The sequence below is a fragment of the Passer domesticus genome, chromosome 6, assembly GCF_036417665.1.
Source record: "Passer domesticus isolate bPasDom1 chromosome 6, bPasDom1.hap1, whole genome shotgun sequence".
NCBI classification, from domain to species: Eukaryota; Metazoa; Chordata; class Aves; order Passeriformes; family Passeridae; genus Passer; species Passer domesticus.
In genome coordinates, this window is record NC_087479.1 from 21,748,400 (window position 1) to 21,761,938 (window position 13,539).

General features: G+C 43.4%; 1 protein-coding gene and 1 long non-coding RNA gene across 2 annotated transcripts in view; one reads left to right on the forward strand and one right to left on the reverse strand.

Moving 5' to 3' along the window:
• The window catches only part of NRXN3 (neurexin 3), a 962,727-nt gene extending 959,177 nt beyond the window's left edge, over nt 1-3,550 (reverse strand). The window contains exon 1 of the mRNA XM_064423706.1: nt 3,306-3,550. The gene's annotated coding sequence lies outside the window, so the exon portion shown is untranslated. The remainder of the gene's footprint in view (nt 1-3,305) is intronic.
• A 4,459-nt stretch (nt 3,551-8,009) lies between these two features.
• On the forward strand, nt 8,010-12,091 carry LOC135302796 (uncharacterized). Its single transcript, XR_010364362.1, has 3 exons — nt 8,010-8,078; nt 10,923-11,051; nt 11,786-12,091. It is a non-coding gene; the product is annotated as an uncharacterized LOC135302796 (long non-coding RNA).
• Nucleotides 12,092-13,539: the final 1,448 nt, after the last annotated feature.

Genomic DNA, 13,539 nt, shown 5'->3' on the forward strand with positions numbered 1-13,539 from the left:
GCACACTCCCTCGAGCATGCCTGGCTGTGACGGAGCTCCCTGGAGTAACCTTTATTCCAGTGTGTCGCAAGCATGTATTTCACGGATGGTTACACTGCATCATTATCACCAGACGTTCATTTGACCAAAATAATGTTATTAGCATCGTCGGGTCCATTTCCCCCCACACAATTTCTCCCTCCCCAGTACACATACACTCCCTCCAACCCCCAGGCCCCTGCTATCCACACAGGGCACACCCGTCCCCGGCACAAAATCTCATGATGTGTGACACAATGTCCAGGAAAAGAGAACGGCAAGAGGGGCTGGCGAAATGGATGGACGTGCCTTTGGCAATTACTGCGTTCCTTACCCTCTGCCAGTGTTTACCAACCACTCAGACACACAAAGATGCACACGCAAAAATCAAAATTAAATCACCAACTACCCAAGGTACATGACTATGGGTGTACGCGTGTACCCAAGCTGCAGTCACAGCCCTATCGGGAGCCCAAATCTCCAAATCTGTGTGGCATGAAGTAAAGGTCATCGTGCCACTGTTGTGATGCACTAAAAAAAAGCCGCAGAGCCATCAGGATGTAACACAGAATTTTCTCGTCAAGGGATGAGAAACCTTCGGGGGAGTGGGGGCTGGGAGGAGGAAAGCGGGTGTGCGGATGGGGGGGATGGGGGAAAATGGCAGAAAATGGGGAGGAAAATGAAGAATACAAAGCTCCACTTCGCTAATCCAAGATAGACAATCCATCCCTTCCCCCCTCTCTACGCCCTCCCTCCCTCCGAAATGTTGGTGCAGATGGATTTCTGTATCTTGGTTTTGCAGCAGTGGGTCTAATGACTCCCATACCAAACCCCCTCGCTATGATAACCCCTCCCACTATTTTTTTTTTAGACCCGGCTGAAGAATAATGTGTTTTTAGAGATAATGGGTTTTATAAAAAGAAAAGAAAAAGGGACGCAGCGCAGACATTATGCGAATAAGCTGCTCCCCGCATCACCCCCATCTTCTCCCAACCACACATTCTGATTTCATCCCCTCCCGTCATTCTCCAGCCTTCCCCCATCAGCTCCCCCAAGGAAAGGAAAAAACCCACAGCGCGATCTGGGTAGCCGATCTCAAAATCCCAAGCACTAATCTGCTTGAATTTGTTCTTCCCCTTATATAAGCAGCAGCACGTCAACATGTTCAGTGGAAACGCAGCGTAAAATGAGGCCAGGCTACAGCCATGGAACAGGGGTGATATCGGCAGATATCTCTTCTATCGAGAAGCCATCGCCACCAGGTTGATGAAATCAAGTATTGGGCTTCCAGCCGCTCCCTCGCTTTATTTATTTATTTTTCAATGCTTACTCTAATTTTACTTTGTTCCATTTTGGTTTCGCTCTACTTCATTTTTGAAAGGACAAAAGTGAAATAAATAATTAAAAGCCTAGAGACATACCCCACCAGAAGGTGCCCGAATGCTCCAGAAAGAGAATCCTCACCTCCTAACTTTGGGGTTTTGTTTTTTTGTTAAATAAATAAATACAGTCCTGTTGCTCACATTATCCCCAAACTTCCAGTGTCCCCAGCTGCACCTCCCTACTCCCGAAAACCAGACACTTTGTTAGCGAGAGATAAAGGTTTAAGAAAGTGCCGAATACTGAAAAGAAACTGATAGAGAAATGGAAAATTATGCCTATACAATAATCCAGTTCATTCAGCTGATAAAGTGCGTTCACTCGCAAACCCACGAGCAATAATCTCTGCAACCTCCTCCCCCCAAAATACTACTAACCCTTATATAAACTTGCTAAACGTAACAGTGATGGCCATTTCAAATGAAACCAGTGACAGACGTAACACCTTTCTGGTTAACGCTACAATTAATAACTGACCGTATCATCACGGCAAACAAAACCTTTTGTGATCAAATTTTCCCCCACCTACTCAACCTTTCTCTTAGACTTTTCACCAATCTAGTCAAGAGTTCGCCCCCTCAAAAAATAGCCCCTGAAAATTTGCAATAAGGAGGTATTGGTGAGCGGTCATTTCAATATTCACCTTTTTAGGAGGGCTGTGTGCTTATCTCAGAACAATTACGGGTAGGAAAAATACAGGAGGGACAAATAATATTTAGAAAAAACTGAAATAATTTCTTAAAACTATTTGCAATGAAGTGTTGAACAGTTTGACTACAGAAAGGTGGAACGAGAGATGGAAAAGCAAAAAGCTGAAAGTGTGTTTTTTATAAACGATTCGATGTTTTTACCCCCGGTTCTGCCTCCCCAATCCTTTGGTTTTTCTGCCGCTGATCTCATGCCTAATCTTTTTTATTGTTTTCTTTTGTGGGAGGAGGGGCAGAAATCAGGAAGAAAAAAAATTGAAAGCGTTCGATTTTAACAAAATACATTCTTAAAACAGCACTGTGTAAATATGTTTTTTCATAAAATTACCATTAAAATAAATTTAAGAGTAAGCAAAAGACAAGTCACCTGCAAAGCACCAGAGTCGGTGCCCTTAGGTAGGAGAATTACATCACTCCCTGACTCAATGGTCTTTTCTTTTAAATTATAAAGCAGGTGTATTTTTATATCTTTTACAGAAAAAAAACCAATAAGAAAAAAAACTATAAAGCCGTTATTTCACATAGATTTTGCACGAAAAAAGCACTGAACCAACCTTTAAGGTCACCGACTGCCTGAAAACCCACAGCAGTCACTCACGGTGGAAGTTTTCAGGCAAGACGGCTACTAAATCATTAATACAAACAAATGGAAGGCGGGGAAGAAAGGCGCTACCGTAATAGATCCGAAGACTTGGAAGAGGCAAAAAATATTAAAGATAAAAACTTTCCTTTTCAGCCTCTCTTCTTTTCTCGTTAGTATTTAAAAAAAAAAAAAAAATCCTTGAGCTTTAGTCAAACAGCAGGCTCACTCTAAGGGTCTCCCTGCTGTAACTCAGAGCAGTGTCTTCTTTTTCGAAAGCCCCCCCCATCAATTTTCCATTGCAAAATGCCCCGCCGCGGGAACTGCGATCTCCCAAAAAGTCTGACCAAAGGAGCCCGAGCGTCCCGAGGGTCGGTGCGCGCCCACTCCGCCCGGGCGGGCAGCGCCCAGCGCCGCCGGGGCAGCAAGGAACGGGAGAGGGATAGAACGATCCGAAATAGTTGTCGTGGGAAGGGTGAGGAGAAACCACCCGCGGAGCTCCGGAGCGGCGGCGCCCAGCACTCGCCGGGCGGGCAGCTCCCTCCGATCCTATCCGATCCGCGCCGTGCCGAGCCGTGCCGAGCCGAGCCGAGCCGCCCCCCGCCCGCCGCCCCTCTCACCTCCGCAGCCGGGCGGGCGCCGGCCGCCGCGCCAACTCGCGGCTCGCCTGCGCTGCGGGGCAGGGGGCTCCAGCGTGGCCCCAGCCGCCGAGGCTGCGGGGATCCCGGGGAAGCTGGGCTGGGCTGGCCGTGCCGTGCCGAGCCGAGCCGTGCCGGGAGAGCCGCGGGCGGAGCTGCGCAGGGCTGAGCGCGCCGCGGTGCCGGAGCAGCCCGAGCCCCGCGCACGCCGCCGCCGCCGCCCCCTGCTGCCGCCGCGCCCGCCCCACCGGCCCCGGCTTTTAAAGAGACCGCGGGTCCGCGCCCCGGCCCCCGGCACGGTCCGCCCGGCCCCGACAGCGGGCACGGCCCCGGGCACGGGCAGCAGCGCTCCGCCGGCTTCGCCGCCCACGCTTCCGCCGCCTCTTGCCAGCAAAGAGCTTCGGCGGCTTTTCGGCTGCCTTCGGCCCCTCAGCCTCGGGTTCCTCGAGCGCTCCTTCACCGGGCCGGCACAGCAAGAGCGGATTTTTGCACCCCTGGTCCCAGCAAGGCGAAGCCGGGCAGATGCGGCTTGTTTGTTCCTTCAGTTTGCTACCAGGGACCGGCCGTCAGAGCAGAGGAAGCATCTTCCTCAGACAATCACTTTCATGAGTACCCCAAAACGCTTAGAGTTCACAATGAATTTTCCCGTCTAGCTCAGAGTTTGACCCAAACCTACTGCATATTTCAAATCAATTTATACAGTGCCCATTTCATTTAAACCAGCCACTAAGTTTCCATGTACAAATATCTCAAACTTTTTATCCACTCATTTCCTCACTTCTAAAAGTAGAGACAACAGCAACTGATAGACATCATCAGTTATGTTGGGGTCAATATTTCAATCATTTAGAGTGTACATCTTAGCTATTGTTATTTATCATTTTATCACCACTAGTACTTACAACAGCAAGTGTACTGTGGAGAACATGTATGTAAAGTTTTTTAATATATTATCATGCTAAAAGTCCACCTCAAAGACTAGCAGACACGAACATTATGCACATGAGGTGCACACAAACCCAAAAGTGAGGAATCAAACTTTCTGGCCCCTCTCTCCAGACTACATGGTCTTGTAAAATTTGTGTTTGATGCTCATACTGCACCACCAAACATTTAGGAATGCATTTGCCTTAGGGACAGATGGCAAAGCTATTTGTCTTTCCTTCCCCCTCTGATCACATATCCAAAGGTTTTTGTCGTTTTCTACGTTTTGCATAGCAGCCAGCCTACCCACAGTACTCAATAAATACTAAATAATTATTATTTTATACAGTATGTATTGATCACCTTCCTACTATTGAAACGCAGCTGACTCTGAGGTGGATAATAGCCACACAGAAACTAAACTAAACTAAATAATAGTTGCAAGTAGTATTAGGAGCCCCTTGGGACGTTTCTCTGGAAAACACAGTCCTTCACACACCCTAACAAATTCATATACATGCCCAGAGAAGATGATAGAGACCTATTTCAACAAAGTGACAATGGTCCAGCAAAGAGGCATCCTCTTAACCCAAAATCAGCATCCCAAGAACAAGATTTTATCCCTCTCTATATTTGTGCAAAGGCTGGTTATTGTTGATTGCTTTTAACCTGTTTTACATGGACAACATAACAGCAGTAAGAACTATCAATCCCTCCTTAGGGCATGGGACTAGATCCTGGTCTCAATTACTGTGGAGAAAATCAGGTATTACTTCATTTACTTCAGTAGTTAACTAGTCAAAAAGTGCATCTGACAATAAAATCTGGCTTCTCCTACATTTCTTCACTTGCTGGTAGTTCTGGCAATCTAGCATTTTGTAGCTTGCAGTTTATCAAAGTAATGATTTGTTGAGATAGTCTTCTGAAACTGCACAACCTCTACCCCTTCCCTGTCCAAGGTCTGCCAAGACCATGCACACACATACTTGCATCATATTTTGATCTGGCTGCCTATCAACAGAGTGTCTTCCATGTAAAATCAATGACAACAGCACCATCTCCACTTCCAATTCCAAACTTAACCTCTTTGGTTTAGCAGACAGAAAACAGAATATCCTTTGTGAGAAAAAAACAAACTAGCAACTTTTAACGAGCTCAATCACCAAGGGTAAAGTGAGTCCAAAAAGATTTGGGGAAAACAAGCTAGTTTTCATCCTATCCTTTCAACTGGAAAAAGAAAAGCCTAGGACACCCATATAGGAAATGTCTAAAATTAGAAAAAGGGATAGAAGGCTTCATCTAACTGAGAAACTTCTATTCAGAGTGCAACACAGCACCAAGGAGGATAGCAACTACTTTGGAAAAAATCTTTCAGTGCCTAACTTGGACACATAGACATACACTTCTGAACAATTGTTACAGTTAGGCACCAAAATAGCAGACATCATTTTATAAATAGGCACAGAATAGTGAGAATATATTAGAAGGGAAGTTTTGTTGAGGTTGCAAGGTACATCTGTGCTGGGGTATGGAGGAAAATAGAGACAAGAGGAAAGCAGTGCAAAATGGGAAGTTCTTTGTCCAGCAAGCAAGGCTATAATTGCTCAACAGGAGAACAGATTTTTCTGATTAATTCCTTTCTTTCTCATCTCTCACTCTAGCTCTGCAGTTTGCAAATAGGTTATATGGAGATGAAAAAAAAAAAAAAAAAAAGAAAAAAAAAAAACAAACATGATTCCTACAGTGAGGTTTGTACTAGAACCCTCTAATACTACTCATGTCCCCAGCATATGTCACTGGCATTGTGGTGAGACTTTTCAGAACATACGACATACTCTAGATAAAGTGCTTTGTCCCCATCTAAAAGATAATTAGATGCATCAGACTTTTTCAGTGTCTTCATTAAGAAAATAGCCAATTTCCTTTCCAAAGGGCCTTAAAAATTATCAGTGACATAGATTTATAGACCTAGCCACCTGACAATTGCCTCCCAACACCACCACAGAGAAGAGGTAAAGGCAAGAACACACATTCATAGAAATGCCATTCATCTTCTTTTGCTTCTTCCCTTTAGAATAAATTTCCAAAACTTTTTACCAAGTCAATGGGCTTTTTAGAACTAAAAGACAAAATGCTGTCATAAACTGGGGCAATTCAGTCAGTGCAATTTCAATAAATTGCTATGTGGGACTGCTCATCTTCAAGGTACTTATTGTGCTCTGAGATCTGGGCTTGCTAATTCAGGGCAGCAGCTGTAGTAGGCAGCACACACAGCTTTTGCTTAGGTCTTGCTAGAGCAGTGAGCTGGCTCACGGTGGGTACCCATCTCCCTGATGCTATGGAAAATGCTCCTGGTTCCCCCCTTTCCTGTTGAGCAGGGGTGATGAGAGAGAGGGATCAGACTAGATCCTCCTACAAAAGACTCTGGAGACAGAAGTTAGAGGTGTCAGCCATCATGCCAGGATGTCCAAATGGTGCACCGCAAGATCTAGAAGATTCATTCTAAACAAATGCCCCAAGTATGACAGCAAGGGATAGGAAAAGGAGCTGCACTGAAATATTGACACAGAGTATAATCTCCTGGTATTCCTCCTTAGATTCTCTAAATGGCATTCACCAAATCCTTGAAATTAAGCATTTGTGTGGTATAGTTTAATGGAAATGAGGCTCAAGAGGAATTTGCCATTGAAACAGTGGCAGGGAAATCTGTGCAACATGGCAAGAATGCAATTTATCTCTGGCTTTTTTTTTTCTTCCTTTTTGGCCATGTTAGCATTTTCAGTGTCTTTTTGCCCAGAAGTTAATATCCAAGGTGAATTTACAAGCTGCAGTCCAAATTGTGATCAGATCTTCTTGGGTTGTGCCAAACAAAGCTGATCTTATCTCACTGGTGACCTTATTCTACTTGAGAGAGCAAAACTCATTACAATAATAAGAAATAACAGAGATGGGGGAAAGTAATCATGACAGTGCTTGGTCAGAACTCCCTTTACCATCATTTCAGAGGATTAGTTCTAAGCTCTTCTGCAAACACCATTTTTAACTACAGCTGGAGGTTCAGCCTCCAAAGTTATTCTGACCACTTGCAGGACATTGCCATTTATTCTTGATGCACAGGCTTTTTCCTCCTCCAAGCATGTTCTGTTGCATTTATTTAATAGAAATTGTACACACTATATACAGGAAGTAATGAGCACCATTCTGCTTGAGTGTACAGGGAACAGAAACTACACAGACACAACTTTGAGTGTGTGGAAGTATATGAATGAATGAAAAAACCTTGATGTGTGTAGCCAAGAATGTAAGGGTGAACCCATTCAGGTGAAAGGATTCCTTGTGGGAACAGTGCCTGAGAGAGATTAAATAAGTGGTGTGTGTGCAAATGCTGCAAGAGCAAATTCAAGGCAAATCATGTAGGGAAAAAAAGTATATTTCATTGCATCAATTGATTTGGGGAAAGAAATTATGCAAGCCCTTCTTAAGTTTCCTACACTTTTTCACCATCTTTAAGAGCATCATTATAAGAGAATGCATTGTACATGTTTATTTACACATAAGCATTAATAAACAGCAGATGAGACAGATGTGGGTACACACTCAGTTCTGCAAGGGAGAATAAAATAAAAGCTGTACATTCTTTAAGCCAGAGATACCAAATTTTATGGTTGTCACTTTGGCTTTGTGATCTCCCCTACCAGACATTAGACATATATCTACATCTCGTCCTGAGACAGAACGACATCCATTGCCATCTCCCATTGTCAACAAGCCCACTGTGACCCTGACTCAGTGCAGGCCAAAAGGAAGAGAATCCCTTCCTATAGGCAGCAGGTAGCATGCAGTGAAATGGCCAAAACCAAAGCCACAGTTCAGAGTTAAAACACAGTCTTACAATAAGTATTTCCACCAGTTTTGAACTCCATCCTTTCTTGCTTCTTCTAATTCCATGAGGTCACTCCAGTTTCCATTATGTCATCCAGCCCCTCACCTGCAGTAAGACTCAGCAGAACTTTATTGCTTACTCCCCTTTCACTTGAACTCTGACTCCTTTCCTTGTTTTTGGATCCTCAGATGGAGCCATGACAATTAACCAATGGCATCACAATGTGCTTCTCTGGCAGCAAATATCATGTCATACCTGCATGTCCATCAAGAGGGTTGGTAAGAATAGGAATTGATGAGAACTAAAAGAGGAAGAGCTAGAGAGACATGCAATCAGAAAAGCTAGATTTAACATGAGTGAAAGATAAATCTCTCCTTAACAAAATGCTAATCTGATGCATTCACAGGAGCTACTCTTTGAAGAACTTCAGCAGCTCCTCAAGGAAGATTAAATATTATTTCCCTTTTGCCTCTGAACCCTTCAGTGACCCTGAAGTACACATACCTTGACTGCTCAAGACCATTGGTACTAGATAGGGACATTTCCTGCTGTATCCACTAGTTAACACTCCAAACAATGTTGGAAACACAGATGGTTTGGAATTTGTGTCTGCCACTGTGGTCTTTAGAACCAACCCTTAGCAGACTCATGTCAAACACTTACCAGTAGCTGGCCACTTATCCACACAGGACAGAAACCCTTCCTGGCCAGGTGGAATAAAGATATCAGTGCAGAATAACAGCATTGGGGCATGATAAGACAGACTGCCCACTCTTTCTCTCAAAAAGCAGATCCCCCCCAGACTGACTGCAGTACCCATCTAATGTGTGAGTCAAGTGTAGATTCCCCTGCAAAATTTCTTTTATCCCACGAGCTCCTGAAAGGTGTTTGCAAGCATCATGTTCTAAGTAACTGATCATTTGGGAAGCTCTCAGGATAAGGAACAACTGCTGCAACCAGTGCCTTTCCAATGGTTCAGTTATCTCATTTTAAAACCTTATGCACTATTTTGGATAAACATGATAAAAATGGAACAGCTGTTATTTTCTCTGCTGACATGGCAGACAAACAGAATGCATTCAAACACCATTCTATCTGTAGGGGGAAGTACTTCTCATTCACAATCCGATGCCAATAAATGTCTTTTTTTGGCATGAATCTATAATGTGAAGATTTGAGGTGAGATGAGACACCCCAAATAGGACTCCAATAAAACCAGGGCAAGGGGGGTAAATTCTCTTCCTGCTGCTATAAAACAGTGGGAACTGGGAATTTTGTAGCTTCAATAAATTTTTCAAGGAGCCAAAAAGAGCAAAACATACCTTCTTCTCACTTAGCAAACACTATTTTTGACAAAAGTCTTTTAGCTTCTGTTTGGTGATAGGCATGGCATATCTCCAGGGCAAGCCTAAAGCATTGCTTTTGACCTTTAGAGCACTACATGCCTCTTTTTCAAAATTAATAGGAATTAGGTATCCATGCTACTTAAGCACTTTCTGAAAATCCTACTGAGTACCTATCTAGGAAAATCCAACCCTCACCACCTTGGATCTCATCACATCTTTTCTCAAAGGAGGTTAAGCCAGCACTGGCTCCCAGGCACAAAAGATGGTCCATAATGAACTAGCAGCCAGGACTCTGCCCTGCACTGCTTGCAGGGCTGTGCCCTCCTGCATGCCTCCCCTCTACACCTGGTGAAAGGTTTGGCCAATGCTGTGAGGCTGGCAGCAGGCATGTTTTGCCCAATTACAAGTTCTGCACTCATCACTCTGTATTAAGGCATATTTTTGCATTTCCTGGGCTCAGTCTAGGCTTTAAGACAGAAAAGTTGAAAAGCTAGACAAATTCATATATACAAAAAAAGGGACAGCAAAAAAAAAAAAATGGAGCGCAGTTCCCTTTCTATAGCCTGGCCCCTGTGTCCCAGAGCAAATACAAACCTTGCTTTAGGGCACTATATAAATTGGTATTATAAATTCAGATGGTGCACCAGGGAGTGCCTCATTCTGTATGATTGGAGTCATTCTCAGGAGCAGTTCAGGCACTCAGCCTGCCACATGCGACTGCTGCCCCAAGGGCTGCCATTACAGATGCATTATTACAAAGCGCTGCAATAAAGCATGAACTAAAACAACTTCATTGAAATGAAGATTAATACTGAACATGTGTTCACCTCCTTACACTCAGAAGGAACAGTCCAGCAAACACAAGCACCACGGTGCTGGGGCTGATGGGCTAGGGGAGCAATGTGCTGGCCAACCACCGCTATCGCTGAAGGCAAGCAATACATTTCCATAGCATCTTTTAAGTGTCCACGGATAGATTTAATGCAGCAGCTGTGAAGTAGAGAGTAAGGCAAGCAAAATATGTAGAGTGCTGAAACATGCAGAAAAGTGAGCTGTGTTTGAAGCAGAAAACAGAGAGGTATGCTTCAAACCTAGAGCAGAAATACCATTCACTGCAGAATGATCCATGCCTTTAGTTATCACAGACTTCAATGTATATTGATGGATATTCTCAGCACTTTAAAGTGTTGTACCCACATGAGACTTAGAGGTGAGAAAGATCAGCTAAGGTGATAGTTCTTCCATTCCACTAACAATCAGAACAAGATTATTCCCCATGATCTATTTATTGGTGCCATTGTCACCTCACTTAAACTCCCCTATGCCATACAACAGTCACCACCTACTGAGGGCCATTACATCTATATATTTCCTGCTCAAATTAAACTCATGATAGTCTGTTATGGTTTAACAGCCCAACTTTTATGCTTTCTTTTTCTAATGTAGGTTTTGCACTCTTCCTTTCCTTGCAATCATTGTGAGGCGCCTGGCAAAACTAGCTGTGACCACTAACTACAAGTCCCAGTGGATTCATTCCTTCGTTCTCGCAACAAAATTAGAACTGAACTTGTAGTAGTAAGTATCAAGGGATCTAGAATAGACACAATCCATGACCCCCAGAAGAAGTGACTTAGTTCTGGAAGTACTCCTAGATCCTTTTGAAGTCTCTGAGACATGACCCAATACGAAGGCATTGAAACGCAGCACAGCATCTTCTTACAAAGGGGGAAAAAATCCACATGGGGAGGGCAGATGGCATTTCACAGGAGAAAAAAAAGCACTGGTTGCTATATTACACCTCCAAAACAACAGAGTCATGATTAATCTGCATGATGGTATTTTGCACTTTAAGGAAAAAGCAACAATCTTCTCTGAGGGCACACCCCACAGAACAGAGGCTCTGACCATTGGGAATCAACTGCATGCAAAGGCCTTTATTTATCATTTAGCAGTGTTTAAGACCTCAGAGATGATCTGTCTTTGGAATAACACCCAGATAGGCACATTGTAATGAATTACACAGGTATATTAAAAAAAAAATAAATAAACAACCAGTCCTGTATCTCTGTATATGGGCTGGAAGTGAATGTGGGGGAAAGCACTAATAAGAGAACAGATGCCCTCATAATTCTGGCATCTTCATTGCTTTCTGCTTCTGGAATGAAAAAAGAAATTTGTCATAAAAATAAATGAACTGACATCAAATATTCAAAATTTAGGGGGGGAAAAAAAGACTGAAGGCGATATATAAATACTCAGTAAATAAGCAAAAGAAAGCTCCTGTTAACAGGTTTGTCTTTCCTCCCCAGGTTGACAGGCACTGCACCAATGCAACTGAGAGAGAATGAAATCTGCTGCATGCAAACAATTCCCAACAGAGCTAAAACTCTGCACTGATCATGGACGAGGAAAGGTTGGGCAGCTGCCTTTAGACAAGGCTGCCATGTCACTGCCCATTCAAAGGGCACTACTGTAAAGCAATGGGTTTGAATTATATTATTTCACAGCAAGGTGCCATCCATTCCTCCTCGCACTGCAATTTTATATCCCAAAAATAGAGTGGCCTTCACAGCCCTCCCACAGTGTAGCTCTCACACCACCACAAACACAGCTCGATAACAGTCCATTGTCATCAATATTCTCCTGACTGAAGATGACTTAATAAAACATTCTTAGAAGCCAGTCAACAAGACTTAAAATTAAAGGGGAGTCATTGTTAAGTTCCACTGAATTATTGTTTCACTCAGTTCTCCACGCTTCTACTAAACCAAACATAAGACTACCTCCCAGGATGGACCTATGCTATGTTTCTCCATTCTCTCTGAATGGAGAACTCTGTAGACCTCTAAAGGGACAGGATTTCTTCTATTATCTTAAAACACAACTTCAAAGACCTACAAATCTCCTGGATTTTGACCATGTATAGAAGCCAACAAAGATCCACATGCTGATGAGTCAATGCCTTCATAGACCTGATTCACATCACACAGAAAGATACATGAGTCTTTATGCAGGCTTCCTATGAAATGACCATTACATTTCTCTAACGAGCAGATTCCTGCTGGCCAAAATGTTATTTGGATACCTGCACTCAGAGCTGGAAGCACTGAAGCTTTCTACCCATCAAATCTAGGATCAGCATTTGAACTGCAATAAAATAATTGGTGTACCTGGTTAAATGATGAGGCAGTGCCTCTCAGCATTGGCCTTGAGTACACAGAAGACAGAACCCTCCTATAGGAACTCATCCTTCAGCTGAAGGAAGAAACGATCAGAAGACCTGCTGGGTCTGCAGTTGCTACATTTTGTATTACCATCCTAATAAACAAGAAGGTTTCCAACAAGCTCTAATTAATAAAGTTCTGCTTAGCCCAATGCTGTCTCAGCAAGAGGATCCAAGGGTTAGGTTAATGGGACTGTCATAACCCAGACACAGGCAAGTGTCAGTCACAGATGAACTGCAGTGTCTGAAAAATACTGTGCTCCTCTAGATGCAAGGAGTCACAGTGATGATATGCAGCATGCTTATGATCACCCCATGCACAGGCAAATCCATAGCAGATGACTCCATCCTACCCCATGCAGCTACAAACCACAGCTGACTGTTGAGACACTGGCCTGCAGACAGAAGACATTGATTATCTTGTCCCTTTTTGCCAGGCACAATCTGAGGACTATAGCTCAACCTGCTTGTGGTATTACTGATGATCACTGCAGAAAGGGTCATGTCATCTCTGATTTCATCACAATATCTGCAAGAATCATGCAATAAGTGCTGCTGCATCAGAAGTGAATTATTCTATATTTTGTGCAAGATAGAATTTTACTGGGCATATAAGTGTAACTTCAGAAATCTTTCAAACAAGGAAGTGTTACAATTCCCTGTGTAAATGCTTGATTCAGAATTGGAGGTGCCTTTTCTTGTTTTCCTTGGTTTAAGCTCCCTCCAAAGTGATGCAAGCTGACTTGTGAAAAGTTATCTTATAAAGAAACAATTAATTTATACCAGCATATCAATTTAAGTTCACACTTACACATACCAGTATCACTTCTCCAGGCAGAA